This window comes from Seriola lalandi, unplaced genomic scaffold (assembly GCF_002814215.2).
Source record: "Seriola lalandi dorsalis isolate HSWRI2012SDOR001 ecotype SW California unplaced genomic scaffold, Sedor1 jcf7180002053979, whole genome shotgun sequence".
NCBI classification, from domain to species: Eukaryota; Metazoa; Chordata; class Actinopteri; order Carangiformes; family Carangidae; genus Seriola; species Seriola lalandi.
In genome coordinates this window covers 569746-595891 of record NW_019524532.1, presented here as the reverse complement: position 1 = coordinate 595891, position 26146 = coordinate 569746, and the positions used below count along the sequence as shown (strand labels likewise).

Here is a 26146-nt window from a genome sequence, read left to right as displayed (position 1 = left end):
TATAGTAAGGCATAAAAAGTCATAGTATAGTAAGGCATAAAAAGTCATAAAAATGTCATAGTATAGTAAGGCATAAAAAGTCATAGTATAGTAAGGCATTAAAAGACTTAAAAACGTCATAGTATAGTAAGGCATAAAAAGTAAATAAAAAGTCATAGTATAGTAAGGCATAAAAAGTCATAGTATAGTAATGCATAACAAGTCATGAAAATGTCATTGTATAGTCTGGGATAATAAGCAATATTATAGTAAGCCAAAAAAAGTCCCAAAAAGTCATATATAGTAAGGCATAAAAAATCATAGTATAGTAAGGCATAAAAAGGCATAAAAAGTCATAGTATAGTAAGTCAGAAAAAGTCAGAAAAAGTCATTAAATAATACAGCATAAACAGTCCCAAAAAGATATACAGTATATAGTAAGGCATAAAAAGAACCCCAACCCGAAAAATGTTATTGTACAGATAAGCCCCAATCCTTGGTTTCGAACACTCAACCTTCTCAGTGTTGGGTAAAGGTCCTTACCATTGTGCTATCATGCTGTCCATCTGAAAGTCATAATATTGTAAGCCAAAAAAACATCAGAGTATAGTAAGGCATAAAAGCATCATAGTATGGAAAGGCATCCCCCCGGGAATCGAACCGACAATCTTCGTTTTATGGGTCATCTGCTCTAACCACTGTACTACTGTTCAGTTCCTTCATGCCAAGATTTATAGTAATCAATAAAAACATAAAAGGTGAAAAAAAAACAATAGTCATATAAACATCACAGCATGGAAAGGTCTCCTCCCTGGATTCGAACTCACAACCTTCTTGTTATGGGTGAACTGCTCTAACCACTGTACTACTGTTCAGTTCTTTCTTGCCATCTTCAATAGTACTCAATAAAAACATAAAGGGCATGAAAAACAATAGTTTTATAACGCATAAAAGCATCATACATCGAAAGGCCTGCAACTGGGATTTGAACCACAACCTTCGTTTTATGGGTCAACCGCGCTACCAACTGTACTACTGTTCAGTTCTTTTACGGCAGGATGAATAGTACTCAATAAAAACATAAAAGGTAAAAAAAAACAATAGTATTATAAGGCATAAAAGCATCATCGCATGGAAAGGTCTCCTCCCAGGCTTCGAACTCACAAACTTTTTGTTATGGGTGAACTTCTCTAACCACTGTACTACTGTAAGGTTCCTTCATGCCATCATCAATAGTACTCAATAAAAAGATAAAGGGCATAAAAATAAAAATGTCATAGTATAGTAAGGCATAAAAATGTCAAAGAAACAACATATTATAGTATAGCATAAAAAGCGATTAAAAATGACACAGTATAGTAAGGCATAAAAAGCCATAAAAACTTCATAGTATAGTAAGGCATAAAAGCGACATAGTATAGCTAGTATATAAGTCATAAAAAGTCATAGTATTGTAAGGCATAAAAAGTCATAGTATAGTAAGGCATAAAAAGTTATAAAAACGTCATAGTATAGTAAGGCATAAAAAGTCATAGTATTGTAAGGCATAAAAAGTCAAACCCTAACCCAAAAAAATGCTATTGTATAGATAAGCCCCTGGCCTGAACACTCAACCGTCTCAGTGTGGGGGTAAAGGTCCTTACCATTGTGCTACCATGCTGCCCACCTGAAAGTCATAATATTGTAAGTGATAAAAACATTAGAGTATAGTAAGGCATAAAAGCATCATAGTATGGAGAGGCATCCCACTGGGATTCAAACGCACGACCTTTATTTTATGGGTCATCTGCTCTAACCACTGTACTACTGTTCAGTTCTATGAGAACAGGATTAATAGTACTCAATAAAAACATAAAGGGCATCAAAATAAAAATGTCAAAAATGTCATAGTATAGTAAGGCATAAAAATGTCAAAAAAACAACATATTATAGTATAGCATAAAAAGTGATAAAAATGACACAGTATAGTAAGGCATAAAAAGCCATAAAAACTTCATAGTATAGTAGGGCATAAAAAGTCATAAAAGTGACATATATTAAGGCATAAAAAGTAATGAAAATGTCATAGAATAGTATGGCAAAAAATTGTCAAAAAACAACATAGCATAGTAAGGCATAAAAAATCATGAAAACGTCATAGTATAGTAAAGCATAAAAATGTCAAATAACATAAAAAGTCATAAAAAAGACATAGTATAGTAAGGCATAAAAGTTCATAAAATGACAAAGTATAGTAAGGTATAAAACTGTTGAAAAATGACATAGTATATAAAGGCATAAAAATGTCAAAATTTCATCGTCAAAAAACATCAAAACGTATTAAAACATCATAATATAGTAAACTTTAAAGACTTTGTAAGGCATAAAAACAACATAGTATAGTAAGGAATGAAAAGTCACAGTAAGGCTTGAAAAAGTCTTAGTACAGTGAGGTAAAACATTTTTATTGTATAGAAAAGCCGCTGGCCTAATATTCAAACACACAAGCTTCCCAGTATGGGTCAAAGGTCCTAACCATTGCGCTACCATGCTGCCCATCTGAAAGTCATAATATGGTAAGCATTAAAAACATGATAGTAAGGCATACAAACATCATAGTTTGAAAAGGCCTCACCCTAGGATTCAAACCCACAACCTTCTTTGTACGGGCCAACTGCTCTAACCACTGTAGTACTGCTCAGTACATTCACACCATAGTATGATCATATCACAGCAATATAGTGCTGTAACCCTGGATTTGAACTGATGATCTTTTCTGGGTGGGACAGAAGTCCTAACCACTGCACTACCATCTTGCCCCATCTTGAAGTTATAATATTGCAATCCATAAAAACATAATAGTATAGCAATGCATAAAAACAACACAGTATAATAGGGCATAAAAAGTCATAGTAATGCTTGAAAATGTCATAGTATAGTAAGGCATAAATAGAGAAAAGCCCTTGGCCCAGGGTTCGAACCCACAACCGTTTAAGTGGGGGCAAAAGCTCTAACCATTGTACTAATGTGCTGCCCCAGCTCAAAGTATCAAAAAAAGTGTAAAAAAAACAGTATAGTAAGGCATAATAAGATATAAAAACAACATAATATTGTATGGCATAAAAAGCCATAAAAAGTCATAGCATAGTAAGGCATAGAAAGTCATAGTATAGTTAGGCATTAAAATGTCAAAAACAACATATTATAGTCCTGCATAAAAAGTCATAAAAACATCATAGTATACTAAGGCATAAAAAGTCATAAAAACGACATATAATTGTAAAGCCTAAAATTGTCAAAAAATGACACAGTATAGTAAGGCATAAAAAGTCATAAAAACGACATGTATGAAATAAAAAGTCATAAAAACAACATAATATAGTAAGGCATTAAAATGTCAAAAAATGACAGTATAGTAAGGCATAAAAAGTAAGGAAATCATCATAGAATACTATGGCATAAAATTGTCAAAAAACGACATAGTATAATATGGCATAAAAATGTCAAGATTTCATTGTCAAAAAACATAAAAAGTTATAAAAATGTCAAAGTATAAAAAGACATAAAAACTTCATATCACAGTAAGGCATAAAATCATAGTATAGTAAGGCATAAAAATCATAGTATAGTAAGGCATTAAAAGTCATAACAAAGTAAGGCATAAAAAACTTCATAGTATATATGGTAAGACATAAAAAGTCTCTGTATAGGAAGGCATAAAAAGTAATAGTATAGTAAGGCATAAAAACGTCATAGTATAGTAACGCATAAAAACATCATAATATAGTAAGGAATAAAGACGACAGTATAATCTGGCTTAAAAAAGTCACAGTATAGTAAGGCTCATACTTATACATTAATATATCCACTCCTGACTTTAACTCCTGCTAGCCAAAAGACAGAAGCCAGGGTTAGCTTGTTACTTAATGCTATCTAACAACTATGACATCACTTTATATTCTCTTGATGACGTTAGGTATGACTGTGACATTCTCACATGATGTGAGTCTTCGTATAGCCCCAACCTATCAGTCAATCTAATTCTAGCTTGTCTTTATTGGTTGTCTTGGAGACATTGGAATGATCTAATATGACTTCACTAAAGTGTGAATGAAAATACTGGTAAGGACAATTCTGTCCTCCCAAAATATTGGTAGGAACATGTCCCTACTGTCCATATGCAAACCTAGGCCATTGGTTTTGAGTATATTTACCTTTTTAAACTTATCAAATGACATGTTTATGTTGAAAATAAGATATCACATACACTTTTAGGGTGGGTGAGATTGTTGTAGAATCTTGATAGAGTTCATTTACAGCAAATCATTTCTATGAAATCAGTGACATATGTCCCTGTGTTCTCATACAATTACGCCTATCACTTGTCCCATAAGGGCAAGCAATGAAAAGCATTTATAAGCGAGGATAAGCTGCATAATTATACATTAGATTTTAAAATTAATACAGAGCACTGAAATCATTGCAATATCCATTATTACAATAGCATAGTTTATTTCACCTCAGTGCAGCCAGTGAAAACTGTGATTTGTTTGGAATGATAAAGATCAGAATGTGATGAAGGCCGGTTAAACAGTGACTGATTATTCAATCTTTTCATGAAAATAAAAAGATCTTTCTCTACAGCCAAATGTGTAGACCTTCATCACTGATTAATGTCACTTTTCAAAAAATTAAAAATGACTCATCACAATGTCATCCTGAGTGTACACACTGACATTTGTTGTTCTGAATGAATCCACAGATCTTGCCTTCGAGGCCCGTTGTGGCCCAGACTATTTTCTGGAATTCTCTGCAATGATACTGTTGTAATCTTCCTCCAGGTACTATTCCTATCCATCTGGGAGTGATGGAGAAGGCTCCGTGGGGGATTGTGGAGATTAGGTGTCTTCCTGGATTAGGTTTGACAGGGCGCCACGGCTCATCCCCTCTCTCCCCCGGGTATTTACACAGTACTTGGCTTGCCCACAGGTGGCTAATATGCTGTTAGCAGGGCCTCCTTCATCCCCTATATGGCTTGTGTACATATGTGTGTGTCTGTGTGTCTTTGTGTGTGAGCAAAGAGAAAAGAGATTGATAGATAGGACAGTATAAAGGTGCTGAGAGGCTGCTGGATAATCAATCAAACAAACAGATAAAGAAGTGTTCACACACAGATGTGTTCTCACTACAATATCACGCAATGGAATGTACATACACAAATACAAACACATTTTCACAAAAGCAGTCAATGCTCCTTCCCTGCTTGTGTGCACTGTGACTAAAGGCTTCATGTGTTTCTCTTTTCTGAATGGTTGCAGGTGGTTTGAAAGGAAACTGAGTCCAACAGCTGTAAATGTAAAAGTCTGCACAGACCATGTTTTGGCCATTGCAGGTACTGCCTGTCAAATTGGTTTGATAAGCTGCAGCATTACTAACAAGGAGTCACTAATCATAAATGTCTGATCAAAGATAAAGCACTGTAGCAAACTGGGGATGAAAATCTGTTTCCATCTAATAATTGATCACTAGCCGGAACAACCTCTGTCGTAAAAAATGCAAGTTTATCTTATTATTTACCCTCTGCTTTATATATTTACTGTTAAATGCTCAATTAAATGTGAAGGCTGTGTGTGATCAGTCAGTGAATCTGTGATTGATAGAAAAATGCCTGCATGTAGATTGTACTCCCCAAAGAGAACACTGTTCGGAGAACATGATGGATAGACACTGAAGTGTGCAGTGAAACGTTGTTGGTATACATTGCCAAAAATGTACTCTTTGGCCTATTGAGGTTCCCATCTTGTCACACTTCTGTTTTTGTAACAGCAAGTAAGTCAGAATAGTTGAGGACTTGGATTGGAAGATGTACAGACCAGCACATATGTGGTGTATTTGCTGTTATCCCTGTTTTAAACAAAATCATTTTTGTTCAAGCATGTGTGGTTATGCAGTCTACATAAGAAAACTGTTTTCTGTGAGTTCGGAGACTTCGGTGAGAACAGAGACTCAGTTTATCTGTCTGAGTTTTACGACCTGAGCTGACAGGAGCAGAACGAACATGCACTTTGAGTCAACCTCCCTAATGGGATGGGGGTTTTAACTTAGCATCCAGAGAGTGTTGGTTAATCTTACAGCTGGTTCTTATCATGGCTTTCAGTGTTTATTTCTGTTTTTTTTATGAATGTAGAGAAAAAATGGAGCATTGCAAAAGTGTAGGCAGAAGACTGAAGTCGAGCTTGCATCAGCCTATCGGTAAACCCGCTCTTTCATTCGTGTGTCATCATCAGTGGATCGTACGGACGATCCTACTAACAGCTACCTAACATTGAATCAAATTGATACAGGTATATCTAGTAAACCATGTGGATCAATGTTTAAAGATAAATCCAGCAAAAATCAAAGGCCCAACCTTAAATTCAGCCCGTAAGTGTCCTTCGGCAGATTGTGCATTCTCTGTAATTATGAGTGCATGTTCATCGCAAGCATCTGTTTGTGAATCTGCAACAGACGTGTGTGTGTGTGTTTTGTAGAACACTAAACAGAAACAAACCAACCATGTGTTTCATGTTGCCACTGTGGTCCAGTAATGGGTTTTTGTTGTTCCCCTGTCTTTTGGGGTCTTGTACATATAAGCAATTAAATTTATCTTGCATATTTATCAAGTAGAAAGTATTGTTATTCATCATCTTGAGTAAGTGTGGCTTCTGGTTCACTTGGCGATTTAATCCATCACAAAGTGAGCCTGCCATGACTGTTGAGAGGATGAAAGCAAAGAGTAGGGAAAGCTGTGATGCTTGTGTACGTTACAGCACAATGTGAGAAAGTGCAGATGGAAATTTCATCAGGTGCTTCAAGCTTAGATAACTGTCTCCTCTAAAGGGGAAAGTGAGGGTACATTGGTGGTTTCCACAACGAGTAGAGCAAAACTAAGCACTATCACATTATTTTAGTGTCAGAGTTGTTGTAGATGTGTTGCTCTCACCCACCACGGAAAGAAATCTCTACACTATCACATGAGGTTGAGGGTCTTCTTAGGTAAAAATGTGATTCAGCTTTAAGCACAGCGCAGAGCAAAAACTTTTAGCTACATAAATGTCCTTTTATTCAACATGGGCTATGGTATCAATTTAACAAATGTAGGCTCGAACACTTTGGCATTTTGGGAACATTCATAAAGGTCACACAACAGGCATTGGTTTTGCATCTGTTTTACATGTGGAAAGGTAGACACAGCAAAGTGTAAAAATGCCATCTACTGTCAAGATGGCATTTTTTGCCAGATACTGTCTTTAGCCACAGCATTGAAAGCAATGATTATTGAATATTAAATATGTCCTTGCCTTCATCGTGTGCACTCTATGGGAGGAAGTTTCTGAAGCATAATCAACAGCATGCAGTCCTCTGTCCACTATTCCTCAAAGGGAACGAGGCATCAGAAGTGTCCAGGAAAATATAGACGAGTTGCCTTTTTAATGGTAAGAGTTCTTTTGGAGAGCAATGCAGAGTGGTTCAGTGTGTAGGAGTTAATAGCTTGGGTTTGTATTGTTGAGTCCAGCTTATGGCCAATGTTGTGTTTCCATGAGATCTCTCCCTTTTTTCTGCTGCTTTCCACCAACTTCTTTGGAAGAAGCAGAACCAGAAGAACCACATTAAAAAGTTTGCCAGATGCTGGTTCTGATCAAGTGTCCATGAGCAAGAATCCCACCCAGCACAAAACACATTTACTGACCCTGACATCCCTGCTCTGCTTTGAAGGTCTGTTTGTTTCATTGGATAACATTAAATATCACACTGTTATATGCAGAATTAGTATACTATATATTATGTAAGCATACATGCTTGCCGCAATTTCCATAATTCTCTCTAATTGTCTACTGTTATGTTTGCTAATGAATTTACAGTGACTTCATTATATTATATATGAGCCTTCATGGCCAAAGGGCCATTAATTTCTGGATTAAAGCAGGAAAACATGGTCCCAAGCTGCAAGAAAGAGGAAGGTGTTTCAGCCGAAATTTGAAAAAGAGCCAGTCATGGTTACGCCTGTCATCGGACAAAACATGAAGACAGCTTGACCCGAAAAGGCTGAATGCAGACTGCTCTGTTTTTCCTTTAACAGCCAATATCAAAGTGCTCTCATGCAAGAGGCTGTCCACTTAGTCCCCTTCATAAGTCTACTGTGTGTGCTTTGTTTGATGATCCTTCAAAAAAGATTTACTGTTTTTATATAATTGAAAACGTAACTCTTTTTAAGCATGTATCCATGCAAGGAGAGCTTACTGAGGACCTCTGCTTTCACAGTACACATACATAAACAGTGACGTAACATATCCAAAAATTTGAGGACGCAAACTCTGGACAGGGTGCAAAACCCATATTTCATATACAGTATATACAGCACCTTAAGCATACAAAACAAAACAAACCTCCAATGAGCATTTAAAAGCTTTTTAACTCTTAAAAATAAACAAGAATAAACTAGAATAGTGCTCAGTAAAACACATACTTTCACCAAGGCCAAACAATCCTGCACGTCTTTTGTTCTCAAGTATAGCCTTCTTCATTTGCTGTCTTTAATCTCTGTGCAAGACAGCTGTATGGCTTTATTACATGTTGTGTGATGTCAGCATTATACAATTCATAGAACTGTCGAGCTGTATGAATCCAGATACAGATTATTATCTGGAGATTAGTACCTGGATTGCCACCAAATAGCACAAACTCATAGATGTAACAGCATAAATATGTCAGACTTTTTACATCAAGTTCCAGACATTATTTCCTGACAAATTGATGAAAATGTTGGAAAATGTCCTCTATCACAATGTTAAAAAAAAGTCCTGGATCTGCCCATTAACCGGTGGAAAATCGGTTCAGTACTTTTTGCATAATCCTGCTGCCAAACAAACAAACACACAGGGGTGAAAACCAGTGGCAGAGGCAATAAAAAAATGGCTCATATATTTGCAATAGGTGTCCTGCACATCATAACCTTCTTCATATGGATTTGTCCCTGTGTTACTGTGATGAATTTAGAAATTATGAACAAGTTTGATAGCATAATGCATGTGGTAAGGAACCTGATCACTCACTGTTTTACTTGTGCATTCAAACACCTTCCGCTCAAGCAGCAGTATCGATTGGGCCAGGTTTTGCAGGAGCTTTGTTGCACTGAGTTAGAAAAGCAATAACGTCCAACCTCCAAGTTCAAAGATGCCACTCAGCCAATTTACTGAAAATAAACTGAAAAGAAGCAGTGATAAAATAACTCTGATGACATATTTAGTAAAAAAAAAAAAAGTGAAAAGGTAAAAGATAAACCATGTTTTCTTCTTCCCTTTGACCTACAGCTATCCTAACTTTAACTGGTGTAAAGTGAAAAACAACTGATACATTCTTTGAAAACCAAAAAATATAGGCAGATAAAGACATGTAACTCTTACAATGAGCTCTAATCCCAAATGTCTCTCACCGTCTTGATCGCAGACAGATTCCAGAGCTTTTTCGATCTCAAAATAAGATACATCAGGCGACACGCAGAGTTTCACAGTTGCTTTTTGTTTTGTTAGTGTACGCACTTCTCCGGCATTTACTACCCACAAGCCCTAGCTCCCCATGTGATTATTGTACACTCAGTTTGCACAGTTTGCCACCACAGTGTGCTACAACGCATCAACAGATGGCAGCATTCCAGTCTTGTCGAGTAAGTCGCTGCTTGTTAGAGATACATCAAACCAAGCTTTATTTTTTTTGTCTTTGACAGAATATCAGTTTGAAACCTTTAATGCAGCTCGCATGATGGTGACACCTTGTGAGCAGATGTGCTCAGGATGTAAATGAGCAAAATGGAGTGGGGTCTAGTGTATTTCTCCAATGCCAGTGGTACATTTGGCGGGGAACGATGTTCTAGCTAATGACAGGCCTAGATAATCATAGGAAGAATGATGATGGTAATAACCATTACTGGGCTGCGTGATAGGCCCCATGGTGATACTTGTTTACAGTTATTAGTCAGTGCAGTACCATGTGCCGCATGACACACATTAATAATACATGTGTGTGTGTGTGTGTGTGTGCGTGTGTGTCTGTGTGTGTGCATTTTAGAGAAGGAGCGAGATGAAGTGTTATGGGTTAAATGTCTGCACCTGAATACCACTTTTGGATTGGAGCGTCTGACTGTTTATGTGCTAGTGTGATTGTTTTCACATGTGTATGCACACACCAATTTGTGAGTGATTTCATAATGGTATCTTTCTTTAATGTGTGTATATGAATGGGGTGTCTGCATATATGTGTGTGTGTGTGTGCTTAAGTGTGTTTTTGCAGCTCTGTTTCTGCTCAGTATCCATCTGCAGCGACGCCATCCATCAATCTGTCGACTCCCCAGTCCACCGTATCACCTTTCCTCTTCCCTCTTGCATTCCTCCCATCCTTCCCTTTTATCTCACACCTCGCGCCCCCCCCCTCCTTATCCTACTTCATCCCTGTCACCTACTCACCATCCCATTTTAGGTATTACCATAGCATGCCGATAAAAAAACAAAAAAAAAACCAACAACAACAAAAAACAATGCAAAAAACATGCATGTGTGCTAAGTATGTTTTTCAGGGATGAAGAAAACAATGGTTCTTTTCTTTTTTGCTTGTTTAAATTCAAGCAGGGAAATGAAAAAATTCAAAGCTGCAGTTACAAGACTCCCCTCACTTTACACGCAAACGCACATGCACACACACACACGAAAACACACACACATCAAGACCTTTTCAGTCAGCTATGGCCATTTCCTCCACTCCTGGGGGCATCCACTGGAAGGAGCTGAGGTCAGTGTAATTGTAGCGCCCTTGATCAATGCTCATTTGCTTCTACGGCTGCTGTCGCTCACTCCCCCTCTCTTGCCCCGCACCGTACCAAACTCCAGCCAGCCATGCATCATTCATAAGGAGTGTGAAGAGAAGCTCAGCAACTCTGAGGCCTTCTAACCTCTAGACCAAGGCTGGCCCCTCTGTGCCCTTTGTGAGTTATGTTCTTTGCCTGCCTGTCTGTGAGCGTGACTAGGTGTTCAGTTGCTGGGTAGAAGTGTCATCTGGGTGAACAGGATTTGACCATCAACAGACAAGTATGGAGCGACCCTGGTTGTCCCAGGGCTTGAGGCAGCGGATCGTCTCATATGACGTAGATTATGTAAATTACTGTGTCTATTTTAACACTTGCTCTATTTGCATCCACTGAGAATTCCCTTCTTAACTAAGTTACACACGTAACCTTGACCGTTGTGTGCACTGTAAATGTCATTACTTGGTTACAACCTGTGTAAGTTCATGGTTTAATCATTAGAAACATGGTTAAAGGGTTAAAGGGTCAGTCCAAACTAAATACAATAAAACTACACACGGCAGCTGAGTGTCTTTATCCAGAAGGAAATAGCTAAAACTCACAGACAAGATGGGTGCTATTGTCAACATGGAAGTGGCTGTAAACACATTGTTTACCATTAAGTTATCATCCAATGGTGCATTGTAGCTTTGAGGGTCACAAACCAAATGCAACATAGCTATTTGTCACAGCATATGTTTTTAATTTTTTATTATGAACTTTTATGATGTCTACATCTTTAAAAAAAAAAAAGAAAAAAAAAAAGAAAAGAAGTTATTGAGACATGTAAAACATTGCTTTAGCTTGCTTCAACTTTTTTTCATTATGCTATCAGGTCAGACTTAGACTTTCGGTTTAGGACCCACACTCACCAGCACTGAAGATATGCTAGCACAGCAAAATCAGAAAATATTTTATAAAATAAAAAGCTACTGTACACTTGTACCCTGAATGTGAGGAATACATAATTCATGTTTAAAGTGAAGCTTTGACAGCCATGTCTTTCTCGGGGCGATGCTGTACATCGTGATGTTGGGGGTAAAAGCACAGTAAGACAGTAAGAAGTGTGTTTCTGTTTGGATAAGCAGTTCTTTGCCTTGTTTTAGACATAGCTGACATTTTAGACAAACAGTGCGGGAAATATCTCATCGTTTTTTTTTTTTACTATTTCAGTCTGTTGACAGGACACTACAGGTAGACAGGACAAGAACAGGATATCAAAGATTAACTAGTCTGTGGCCTTTAACAATGTGGGCTGTATTCTTTACTGCTGTGGCTCACTGATCCTCACACCTCTCATCCGCATACAAATTTGCACAATGCAAAGCGCAGAATGTTGAAAAATGACTGTAACCCAAAATGGAAGGAAATAAGATTCATTCCACATCAAGAAGACAAATCCTCTCCCTTTGATCTGTGCATCCCAAGGCCATGAAAGTCAAGGTTGCAAATTAATATCTCATTAGACATCGCACCACTACACAGGAAATCACAGTCTTGCCTGTGTTACTTTTTTCTTTCTTTCTCACCTCGCCCAAAAGACCAACACATAAAAGTGCGAGCAGGCAGGGAGACGGGTAATCAGGGAGGCATTATGTAAATAACTTCCTCTGCTGCTGCCCGGGAGCCACGTGTATTTAAACTTTCCTGCTGTTCCCTCGTTTCGGCCTCCACTGGTGCCCGTTCATTAGTTCAGCAAGCCCGGCAAATGAGGTAATACAGGAAGGCGGTGTGGTATCTGCAACATCAGTTGACGTTTTTTTGAATGTGGTTTTTCTATGGTCGGGATAACAAGGCGAAACTGCTAGGCACAGTGTGACCATGTCTTTCATGGCTGCGGCGCTTTCCCTGCCCCGCAGATGCAAAGCTGGTATGAAAGGTGGTAACGGTTTGTTTATGTGGAGGTGTGTGCGTGTATGTGTGTGTGTGTGTGTGTGTGTGTGTGCATGCATCTGCCAGGCAAAAAGACGGACAAGCTCATGAAAGAAAAACATTCCCATAAAGAGAGTGCACAAAACAATAAAGTTGCTATGTGCACACAGGCCTTGTGGCTCTGACTGTACCTCCCACTCTTTCCTGTGTCTCCCCCTTACCTCCTCCATCGTCTCATCTCTACTTTGATCACCGGCCTTTCTTTTCACAGGCCTCACTCCTGTGGCTCCACGCACACAAACACTGTATCTGTTTGTGTGTGTGTGTGTGTGTGTGTGTGTGTGTGTGTGTGTGTGTTTTCTCCACCTTTCTTGCTTTCCTTCCCTCCCTGGGCATCACCTAGACTTTGATCTGCATCACAGACTTGCACATCCCTTTCCCCTTTCTTGTTCCTCCCTTGCTGTTCATCTGTCTTCCTCTCCCATGCATCTTATGAGCCTATACCTTTGTTCCTCTGGGTTTCTTCCATAGCTTACTTCCTTATAACATATGCTCACATACAGTACCTGCTTTGGCCAGCCAACACCCCCTGGTGATATATTGCTCATTATGTTCTTAAAGCAGAGGCTTGAAACCAAATTGGAATTTGAAATAATCCTTAAATGCTTGCTGACGCCGGACAAGCTTGTCTCGAATTAATACCATTATCAAACAGTGACTTTTTCTAAGTCTTTGAATTGTTGTAAACAATTACTGGACAAAGAGGAGAGAGCGGGAAAGCACAGATCTGGCACTCGTTCAGCATGACTTTCCTGTGGCAGCGGTTAATTGAAGACTTGAAAGAGATAAAGGTTTAAGAGGAGAGAGAGAAGGACGTTGATGAATGGCAAGAGTATCATAGGCCCCTGTATCTTCCATCAGTCGTTGTGAATCCCCTCCTCATTCGAAGAAGGCAGTAGCCATGGTAACAAGGACAAAGAAGGGTGAAAAGTAAGTATAAAAGAATGCGCAAGAGAGAAGCAAGAGGAGAAAGGCAGTGGAGGAGGAAGAGTATTACAGATGGAGAGGAATATGAGAAAGACAGTCAAAGAGAGGAGGCATGAACAAGCTGGGGCAGTCGCAGACAGGTCATCTCCTCCGAGGTCCGACCCCGACCCAACAGTCGGTCCTCCCTCCTGCGTGGAGACGTGAGCCCCGTGAGGACAGTGACATTTGCAGGCATCACGTCTCAAGGGAAGCAATTTCACAGACACAATGTACTGCTGCAAGAACTTACATTTAGCAAATTTGGCCCTCCGGGATCATAAAACTTCAGGGCCATTTACTACCTTACCAGCCTTTGTTTTTCCTTAGATTTCGATCTGCGCTCATCCCCGCGATCTGTCCTTGTTACAATAGGTGAGTTCTTTCTCTACCCACTTGCTCAAAGTCTTACAAGGTTGTTTATATCAAGTGCTGTGACTGGAGATCCTTTGACACGTTTTCTCTTCTTGCACGTGCATTACCAGAGTCCATTCATAAGAGGCGCGCAGGTGTATTGTTGCAAAGTGTTTGTCTGCATGGAAGTCCCGGGGGAATTGTCTTCTCCTAGTGTTTTCCCCATAGGCACAACCTTGGGAGGTACAATCTGCTAGAAAGGCTTCACGCTGGTTCTGACTGTGGCAGCCCACAGCCAAACACTACTCACACACACTAACTAGACAATGCAGCACAGTTGAGAAAAGAATGTGATCCAATCCATGTGGCAGCATGCTAGAGCATAGAGTATTGTCAGAAGCAAACTTGCGGTACTTAAGTTATTGGTTAAGCCCAAAATATAGTTCTTAACATTGCTTTTAACCTAGAGGAACATGGGATTTGTAAAGTCACTGTAATATTCTTGTGGTGGTAACAAAATGTGTCATGTCCTTCATAAATCTGTCATATCCTTGATTCAATTACGATATCGTGCCTGAACAAAGATGAGATGGACAGATACTGCTCACTAATGACACAAAAACCCTAATGTTGTGTAAGCTGGTGCAGAGATTGTCTTGTTTTTTTTGTTTCAAAGAGTTCTGGGACATCAGCAGTCACCAGTAGAACGTGTCAATGGTTAACAGGTTACCCAGGTAATGTTGAGTACCTCCCATTAGCTGCTGTATGCACATATACAATGTCAGTACATTTTATTCTATTCTCACTCAGAACCTTCATTTGGCTTTTACTTCAAATATTGATTTCAGTCTTTGTCCACACACTCAATTAGATTTTTATTTTAATGCACTGCTGCTTTTGGTCGAGGCAAAAAACTGTGTGGGCTGAGATCTTTGTTCATTATCTCTTCAGTAGAAATGTAAATATGATAAATATAAATGTTATATTTGTTCCGATGTCTGCAGTCAGGTTTTTGTACTTTGTTGAATCATTCTTGTTTTGTCCAAAATACTATTGTCAGTGTAATATAGTGGTGGTAGAACACTTCATAATCCATAAGAAGTCCACACAGCAATGAAATGATAATATTTTCCTGTGTGGGAAAACAGCAAATCGGGCAGTAAAATCATTGTCCCACTAATTGGTCAACAAATGTATGCCGCAAGAGGCAATTATCCCTAAGTGACTTGGAGGTGATTAACACGTTGTTTCTCCTGGTGTGTTTTATTTTCAACCCCTCCCCCCCGCGCACGCGCACACACACACACACACACACACACACACACACACACACACACAAATACTGAAACTGGTGTATGTCAACACGGTTGGGAAACGGTTCTTCACCAAACAGCTGTCCTTACTCAGTGAAACACTTACAGTGTAAACAGTGTAAAATCCTCTTTATTCACTCCTGTGATATAGGTGTAAGTTATCACTGTGTACACCTCCAGTGGACAAGAGAGAATGCATTAAATGTTTAGGTATGTTAACATACCCCCCCCACCCCCCCAACCCCTTCCCGCCCGAAGTTTCAAACAAGAACTGTGCCCCTGGTCCAGCTCAGAGCAAAGTAAAGTAATTTCCCATCCAGTTTCTAGATACTTTTAAAAGTTTAAAAGTGTAGAAAGAGCTCATGCAGGGTGAAGTGAGCAGGGTTAGCTTTAACAAGCTAATGTCTCTCAGATCAGAGAGGCCAAATTTAAGGTGAACTCTCATTAGGGAGCGGGAGAACTACGCCAGGCTGTCATTACCTGCCGTACAGCAAGTCTACCTACATGTTGGGAATATGCTGCTGGATCCTCGCCTGAGGTTTAACTCTAATCTAAACTGTCTCTTTGATCTGTATAAACCCTTTCCCGCCCCCGACCCCCCTCACACGCACAAACTCTTTTCCTCCTGATTGTGCACCTTTGAGCTCTGTTCAGTTCAACTCAGCAAAACGCTGTTTTATCAACATTTGGTAGTAAATTGAAATCCAATATCTCTGCAGACATAAGACGGGAAGTTAAAAGTAACAATCAAATATGAAGAGAAAAAAGAAAAACTGTGGAGGATGATGATGTTTAATGGCAGATCTTATATGTTTTTGACCATTAAATGCAGAGCTGACATTGCTACTGAACTGATTTTAGTTATGAATGTGTGGAAATAAAGCAAAGCTTGCCATTTAAGGTAGTCAACTGCTGTTCATGAAGCATTTAAAAAAAACCACCTGCAGTTCAACATCCACCTGCAGGTTCTGAGTCTATGTTCCCTTAGGGTGTAAGTTATTATTGTCACTCCCTTTTCTCTGCTGTGCTGAATTTGTTGCTTTCCTTTAGGGAGAGACAACATCAGAGCACTGACTCCAAACACTGAAGCTGTGCACTGACTCTAGGAATGTAAAGCAGCGGGAAAGTTAGCTCTGCTTTTATTGGTCATGCTTAAATTTAGGTTAGACACAGGTACAGTTCTCAGGTGGAGTCCACAGAAGAGCAACATAATTTGATTTTCTTGCGTTTTGTCCTCTACTTTAATATTCTTCTTCCCACGTGCTTTGTCCCTCCCTTCTTTCCTTTGCTCCATAAAACGGTTTGATTGACCAAACCCAGGAGTTCAAAACATGCCTGTGAAACTGGCCATCTGTTCCAGCTACTGCTTGTGAGAAATTAAATAAATAAACTGTACGTGCAAGTGTGTGTACTTGTTTGTGCTGGTGAGTGTGCGACTGAGGAGGGGAGCGAAAAAGCGATAGCCTTTGCACCTCATGCATGCATGTGAGCATGTTTAAAATGCAGCAAACGTAATGTGGTTTGCTCTCTAAGAAATTGGTTTGGTTGAACTCAGACAGCGGGGCGTGGACCCATTTTCAATCAAGATTACGTGTGTCTAGAACTTCAGACACCATAAATCAATCCACATAAATAAACTTTGACAAAATAAACCCTGTCAAATAAATGTGTATTGTATAAATAGCACCACATTAATAGCAACAAAACTGCAAAGCTCAGTCCAGATTAGTCCTTCACCTACAAGGCTCAGTGTTTGACAGGCATTCTGGTTCACAATGTCCGTCATAGTGACAGGTTCCATCTAACTGCCACTTTCCTGAACCTTTGTGACCCAGAAAGTCCAAATAAATGTAGGTCTGGCAGCAAAAGTACAGGAAGCAGATTATGACAAGTGGAGTCCATGATGAGGCACCCACAGCCACACACACACACACACACACACACAGACAAGCTGCGCCAGTACATGCCCAGCCAGACAGTGCAGGCTGACGCTTGAAGGGCCTGTCAGCCACTTACTTGCCAGTTCACTGCTGCCCTCCTCCTTCCCAGGTCTTAATCCTCTTCTCATTTTGATGTAGCAGGACTTTGGGCTCTTCCTATAATTGGAACACACTGGCTCTGGGCAAGGTGTGTGTGTCCACGCATGACTCTGTGTGTGTGTGTGTGTGTGTGTGTGTGTGTGTGTGTGTGTGTGTGTATCCAAGTATTATTGTGAATGTGTCGCACACATTCGTAGAGGACCTTGTGAGGTTACAAGCCACTGCAAGAAACATTGAAACGTTCTCTTTAACAGGACATTCCAATATTCAATATTATTCAATACGATTAAGTTTCTTGATTACTTTAATATGAATAAAAGTTTTAACAATGCAGATAGTTGTTTCTTTTTGTATTCCATTTCATGTTTTGCTGGACAGTTTATGTCATACATCATACACAAACCAATAAATGTACATAATCTGATAGGAATGCCTAACGATGGCTCTCCTCTATTCAAGTGTCCCAATAAGTCATGACAGTGTGACAGTTAGCAGGAATGCACCCTTTCACCAAATGAATTCAGCTATCAAGGGCTTTTGAATGAATCTCATTGAATAATAACAATTTTCAGTCACTAATATTACAGCTAATGGATTAAGTGCATAAAGAATATGTACTTATTGTTTAAGTTAACTAGTTAAATGTCCAGTTTCAAACAAGCGATCTTGCAAACAGGCATCTAGGTAAGCAACCTCTCCTGTCGAATACAATGTTAAAAAATACACTGTTAAACAGTGTATGATGATTTTTTAAATCTGTATTTTGGAAGAGTCTTTTGACCAGAATCTTTAATGGAGTATTGCATTCAGGTAGAGCACCAAAGTCATGCTGTCATCTGTTGCTCGGCATTGCGTCACTATCAGTGCATCATCTGCTTGTCTGTCAGCTGATTAGCAACAGCTAATATGACAGATGCTCTGGTGAGTTTTCATGTAAATAAACAAAAGTTATGTTTACAGCATTCACATCACGTGCATGCACACATATATGCATGTGAGTCCTTGCAGGGGGAAAAAAAAACAAAACAGGGAACCATTATGCAAATGAACTGCTACATAGTGTGACCAGAGGTCAAAAGCTTCACAAGATACCTTTAAAGACAGGTGTACACGGAGGTTATCGTAACCAGGCAGTTCTCTGTTGATACACTTGTGCCAATGCTGTTTGCAGATGTAGCTCCTTGCACCACTCCAACATCATCTTTATGCACTAAGCCTTTGCTATTGTTGACTTTACTAAGTCTATAAGCCCTTGCCATAAAAGGTCAATTCCTCTAAGTGACTGAAATATATTTTTACAAATTCTAACTACAGCTCCATCTTGTTAAGTTTGCAAATGAACAAACCTGTTCTTTTGTTCTTCTGAATTGATGAGCCTACTCCAGCGGCTCTGCCTCTCATCTGTGTCTGTGTCGCCGTATTGTCTTGTGTCTGTGTTTGTATCCATGTCTGTGTCATTCAAGGTCTGTTTATATTTGTGTGCGACTGCATAGTTACCTGAGTGCTTTGGCTGGGGAACAAGGCTAAACCTCCTTGTTGTGGTCTTCTGAGGGGACAAACATGTCAAGGAGCTCAAATTTTTTAATCACATCTTGCACCACATTAAAAACATGGGCGTCTCTGAGAAATTTGAAACGGTTCGACTCGTCTGTTGAAGAACAGAACTAAATCCTGGGCGACACAGACGTTTGCACTGCTTGCACAAGATTTAGATTAGAAATAGAATACATAGAGCGATGCTCTGCTATAAATGCAAAACACAAGTCATAACTCAGCTGCCTCTGTGATGACACAATGTTGGTTTAGAGAAAATGGTGGAGAGAGCTTTGTTTACAGTGACTTAAAGTTGTAAGCTAAGTACAGTAGCTTTAGTAAGGTAAAAGCTTCAACCTCATGCATTTATGTGACACTTTAAATAAATAGTAGCTATGCTCAACTAAAAATGCATTATACATGTTACTATTATTATATTTCATAGTGTGAGTCAATGTAAAATCTATGATGGTATTTTTGATATGTGTGTATCTTTCTCATTTCTGCAAGGTAATTGAACTTGAGCGTTTCCCACGGGATATGAATTCTGACGAACCTGCATTTTGTAAACCAAATATGGTGGATTCAACTGCTGTGACGGGCTTTTTGAGAGAGATAACCGCCCGCCCTGATGGACAAGAATGCTCTGTCAATCTGACAAACATCTGTGCTTTTGTCACCACAGAGACGAATGCTCAGACAGATACAGTCACACACGCCGACACTCGCTGGTTCACACCCTTTGGTAGTCTCCCAGAGGCGCAGTCAGTCAGTCAGTGTCAATCTGCAAGTGTCACTCACAGCCTGAAGCCTGAAGAACCAAATCAACTGCTTGCATTCCTCAGATGCTGCTGCTCTCCCAAAGCTCATAATGACATATTTAACAACAAAGCCTTGCTGTAGATAACAAGAAAGCAAATGTAGATAACAAGTGAAGAGCTGGTTTGACAGCTGAAATATTTTGAGCAATGGAGATTTACTTAAACAGATACCATTTAGTGAAAGACAAGTCAAGAATAAATGTGGTTTATTACAACTTCAATCTGGTTTTTTATATGAATCATTCCCATTAGTACCAGATAGTAGAAGATTGTAAGATTTTAACTCACTAAACTAAGAGCTGCGATCTGGTAACACCGCTGCCAAACTGTCCATTGTAAATGTCATTTTTACAGACTGATTTCCTGGTTCAACTTTGTCTTGCCACACTTGCTGTCGTGTTCCTGCGCAATGAGGAAGTACAATTATTTTGGTTGTGTTAACTAACAGTTTTACTTTCAAATAAGGTGGCCTTGATAATTTGGCTAAACTGCTGGCTTGTGTACAATCTGTCTCTTGTGATAACCTCGGCATCTTTGCATTTTGAACAGATGAGCATTATGACACCACAGTATGGATGTACATTCATGTAACCAACCTAACTGAAACACTTGTGTATAGTTCAAGTGTCAGGTATTGATATCATAACCAAATATATAGCAGGCTAAATACCAGGACACTAATATCCCATTTACATCTGGCATCAAAATGTGTAGCACAGGTGTAAGATGCATTGAGGATGGAGTGCAAATGCAAATGCATTGTCAATCCATGTGGAGTAGGAGCTAGCCAGCTAGCAGCCATTAGCCAGCCGCATTAATCAGCATTCACCTCTGCTTTCGTCTTCAGCATTCAAGTTGTCAAAGATGGCTTCTTCTACATCTTCAAAAAGCAAGCAAACACAATTACGCAGCTTAACAAATGGCTACTGTCTTCTTCTTCTATCTTTTCTTTTTCTTTTTGTTGTTCTTTTGGACCCCCACAAACAAGAGGAGGATGTGATGTGAGCTGGACAGAGTATTCAGTTCTCAACTGAAACTCTGGAGACACATATTAATACCTGGTGTAAATTTAATCAGGTTAATTGAAATCAATCAGCATACAAGACACATTTTAATGCCAGGTGTAAATGGAGTCTTATATGGATAGAAACAAACAGACGTTTATATCTGATAACCATGAGTTTCCAAAACTGTCCACTAGACGAGCGTGTGAGTGTTATAGTCTTTGATTTATATGTGACACATGAACAGAAGGAAATTAACAATAAAAAGAAAGTAAACATTTTTTACTGCCCAAACCCAAATGTAGGAGCAACCATACCCACAACTTATTTTCCTGGAACCAAAAAAAATCCAAGAGCAGCTGCTTCTAACAGATGTGAGGGCAAAATTTTCTCCACTGTGAAATTCTGAATGTTTGCATTAATTTTCCCATTGAGGGCTCTTTACTGATAACTATGAATGACCGCCTGGCACAAGGTGTTACCCCAGTCATTCTGTATGCAGCTGATGTTAGTGATTTCACACTTGTGTGAAGATGACTGTGTGAGTGATGTGAAATGTCTGAGTATTGCATGCTCTCATCTCCATACCTCTCATGCCTGTAGCAGGTGATTACCTTTCTCACTCCTCCCCTTCTCCTTGTCTCTTGTTCTGTCTCTCTCTCTCTATCTTTATGTCTTGTTTTCGGCGGTAACCTCTCCAGGGAGATGTATTGCTTTAGGCAGTACAAGAGACTATGTATTATACGCTATCTCTTTCTCACTCGCCCTCCTCCTATTTCTCCTGCTCCGTGACTGTCGTTTTTTTTTTTTTACTTGATGGGAAAAATTGATACCAGGCAGACAGATGAACCTTAAAGGATAAGTCAGATTTAATACATCTTGGGTTTTATTTTCATAGTTTTGGCCATCATTTTGGTCACAATAACATTGATTCCAATTGCACTTTATTGCTAAGACGTTTGAACACAGTGACATTGCTGCATCAAATCAGATGGGGAAAGAAACGAGGTGGGACTGCAATCCACACACACAGCCATGTTTGTTGTCAGAGCCAGGACTGAGTTTACATGTAGCACATAGCCGAAATGTCTGTAGGGGTTCTCTTCACTCCGGTACAACGTAGCCTGTGATAAGAACCAATAAAAGCACTGAACAGTTCCTCGTTAGAGCAGCTACTGCATATGTTTACTCAGCTTGTTTCACTGAGTACTTAAAGTCCATACGTTCCTCGATTAATAAAATCCTTTATCTAGTTAAAAGACAGTTAAAAACAACCCAGGTCTGTAGTTAAATCGTTAAAATGTGGCTTAAAACTGGAAAAAAAAGTCAGTTTTTGGAGAACATATCTGGCGGGGAACACCAACATCACAATCAGAATTACTTGTACTAATAAGTTTGTAAGAAAAATCTGAGGATTTTTTTAAACGGTATATCAGTGTCTGACTGCTTGTGTTTCCAGCCCCGTCATATCTGTTTCTTTCCCAGATGTCAGACCGATGGGTCTTGGTACGACAAAGTTATGTTAACTCTGAATTATCCTTTGCACAGCATATGACTTTAACACAACAATGTATTTTGAGGATTTCTATATCCTTCACTAACATTGGGAATTTCAACCATGTTGTCTGTCGACAGTTGTTACAGTGGCTTTCTACCCCCCTTGGGCTCCTCTGCAAACATACAGTAGCTACTCACACACATCAACACACCTCTGTAGAACTAGCACCAGCATAAAACATCTGATGAATGATTGTACACAGTGTAGTCGCTTCCCCTCTGCTTGTGAGCCCGCTGAGTTAATAATAATAATCATCATGACATGTTCATATTAGGATGCAACCCTTCAATCACCGTGCACTGAGCCCCACTCCAGCCTTTGAATGAAATTGCAAATCAAGAGCATCTAGCATCTTTAAAACCTCACTCAAAACAGAAACCGCCGCCTTCAGATAAAGACAAATTAACCACCTAAAAGTCAGTGCAGCGCTCTCAGCTGCAAGAGACAACATAATGACACTCATCTTACATTATTATTTTGCATTTTAGACATTTAGCCAATGCTCTTATCACACGCATGGAGGGAGGACAGCAATGTTATAAATCATCGGTTTCTGTGTCATTGTTACAAATGACATGTTGAATGTAACTGTGAGAGACACAGTGCTGTAATAATGCTGTAAGTAATAATAGAACAGACAGATGAGTAGAGGTAAAATGTTAGATAAAGTGAAAAAGTTCAATATATGAAGACGCAGTTAATAACATTCTCATAAACTTTCCCTCTTCTTAAAACAGCTGAGATATTAAGATCAAGAAAATAAGAACTTCATATCACAACAAACATTCAAATTGAAGTTTACATCGATGCCAGTACAAGCTGAGTGTAGCAAAAACAACTGATTAACTATCCAGTTTATTAGTAGTGATATATACTAATGTTTGTTTTCAGAGCAAATGAAATCACACTGCTACCGGTGTCTTCGCCAAGAACAGTGTCGGCTCTAGAGTGGTGAGTACTTTAAGTGAAAGAACTGCATATGTGATTTGAATTTCTTTTCTTTTTTTTTTAAATCTAAATTTAATTACATGAAATCAAAATGAAGGCAATCACCGACACATCAGTCAAATTCCATCATTAGGTTTTTTTTTTTTTTAAGCTAGAATTGATGCCAGTGTAGCTGGTGATGAACCCGTGTCATGGCGGTTTGTTTCATCTGTGTAAATGTATCTCTGTCCTCTATTGAATTTGTTTATCTTATATTGTAAGAAAATAATGTAAGTAGTCTAAAAACTGCTACTTTATGTTTGTGAGATAAAGAGGAGAAAGGAGCTCGTATTGTCATGTGTATATGTTGGTTTCAAAGCGCCTCGCACACTAAAAACATTATCTATTGATCACACAAAAAAAACCCCGCTCTTCACTGTTGTTGAGGTTCATTTTTTGTTGTCGCTTTTTTTCCCCAAGTGCCTTTTGCCTGTGTTTTCTGTTTATCTGACTTATTCTTTAAAACTCTCCAAGTGTTTCTGCTAACGCTGCACTGAACACACAGGGGACTACAGAAAACTGCAGCAATTCCACCAATTAGTGTAGCCCTTCTGGTTAGGTGGTCTGAACATAGCAGTTAACATGGTGGCCTTCATAAGATGTGGACCCATGATATATTTGAAAAAAAAGAAAGAAAAGAAATCAGTTTTAATGTATAGTGGTATATACATTTAAGACATTTATCAAACGAATACACATTTTTAAATGAATCAGTTCTCTTCTGGCCTAAGAAATCACTATAATGGTCCTTTGTTGGTACGAATACAGCGTGACACTGAGGGTAGGTGAGGACATGAGAGGTGGGATTGATTTTGTTTGACATTTCTTTGTTTTGTTTGGATGATCCTCATGGATGATGGATAGACAAAAATACCAGATTGAGACAACCTGAAAATGGAGGCCACTGTGAGAAATCAGGCCTTTTCAGGAGGCTGTTAACCACAAGTGTTTGTGAACCACACGTTTGAACAGCAAGTCAAACTGGTTTCCTGTAAACACGACAAATGTTGTCCTAGACAGGTGTGGACAGCCGTCATCACCGCTGTAGACCTCTGAGCTTTCGCTTGTTCCATCCTTCCGCCTAGCTCCCACCTCCACCCTCCCTCGTTCTTTTCACATGGCTACTGCACGTTACGGTGATGAGAGATTTACAGGCTGATGCGGGTCGAGGAAGAAATGCATCTGGGACAGAGAAAAGGAGGGTGAGACATGATAAAACAGTTGGTTGATAGGGATCTGTAACCGGGAAACATGCCGGTATGCACTGTAGCATTTCTGCTGCGATAAGACAAACTGTTTCAAAATGTAAAACAAGGATGACTAAGGCGAGATTGTGGGTAGCATATGTGACTTGGAGAGAAGGCAGAAATTGTGACTGTGGTCTGTGTCACTACCTCTGTTTGGTGCTTTGTTGATGAACAATATAGCATGATGCCTTGTGCACACGTATTTTTCAGGGGCTCATGGGAGGAAACAACGTCAATTGAAGGCCCTGAATAATATAACATACTAGCAAATATCAGCGAGAGGAAACATTAAGGCAACACCAAAGTTATAACATTCATCCTGAGGGAGGTATGAATGTCTGTACTAAATTCCTAGATGCTAAAGAAAGTGCACCAGATAAGTAAAAGGTGTGATGCTGCTAGTGGAAGTATAGTTAATGACAAGTCACTAAAAAACAATTGCTTCACTCTTTAGTTTCTATTAGCGTCCGTCCACACTCAACAACAATGTCAATGGAAAATCATATTCCATTTTGTTCATAAACAGTTTGCATTAGTTGCTCATTGCCAGACCTTGTGCTCACACACAAGCTGATAAAGCCCCACTATAGTTTCTTTATCTTGGCCCCGAGTTGAGTCACACTGAGCGTTTGTGGTGAGGTGTGTTTACCTCCTCTCTCCCTGTTGTTGTCTTTGCTGTTCCAGCCCCCTGGCACGTACACAAAGCGCTGTGTTCTCGTTTTATCTGATACCGCTCTACTGTCCTCTCATGGCATGCGTCCATTAATGCCGGGGCCTCCGAGGTTCAAGGTGAGGACATTCTGGGTGAAGTCCACCTCTGGATCCATGCTACAATGCGGGTAGTTCACATACAGCATACGGTGTCGAGTGTAAAGGACTGGACATACTCATTAGTGCTTGATTTTTAACATTTTAACATTTTTATTTGAGAGTTGCATTGCTTCGCAGACTGCCTAGAGATATAGCAGTGCAGAGTGCATAACGTTAGATAGAATCAAGCCTGTTTAGACATGTAAATGGCCTCCTACTTGTGCCCGTGCCTCAGGGCAAAAAGATCTTGACAATACCTCAGTGTTTGATGTTCTCTCTCGCTCCCTCATTGTTGTTATCTTCTAATGTCAGTTTGATCGCATCCTGCTGGATCAACCTTTGTATCTGCCCTTTCACTGTGTCTTGTGATCATTGCCGTATTCACTTCCATATTATTTTCACCCAAGATATGTTACAGTGGTAGTATATGCTGAGGGTTTGATATGCACATTTGTCACTATGACATAAGATTAGATGTAGTCAACATTTATCAGCTGCTCCCCCCTGCATACTTTTTCTTCAAGCTGAAATCCACAAAATAGTTTTGTTGTAATATTTATTTATTTTGTAACTTGCATTTTTGAGTGTTTTTTTGTTAGATGATGAGACTGACATATTTACTTTGATTTGGCTTTCTGTTCAGTCTCTTATCTGTTCTGTCCCGTATCTGTAAGCAGAAATTTTTGTGGCAATACATAAATAAGTTACATCATCCTGCAATAATTTGGTGTGAACACTTTGTCATATGACAGTA

General features: G+C 39.3%; 1 long non-coding RNA gene across 1 annotated transcript; it reads right to left on the bottom strand.

Moving 5' to 3' along the window:
• Window positions 1-21637: 21637 nt before the first annotated feature.
• LOC147819340 (uncharacterized) lies at window positions 21638-26093 on the bottom strand. The gene is made up of 2 exons (XR_015437032.1): window positions 25232-26093; window positions 21638-24517 (listed from the first exon to the last, which is right to left on the bottom strand). It is a non-coding gene; the product is annotated as an uncharacterized LOC147819340 (long non-coding RNA).
• Between the last annotated feature and the right edge of the window lie 53 nt (window positions 26094-26146).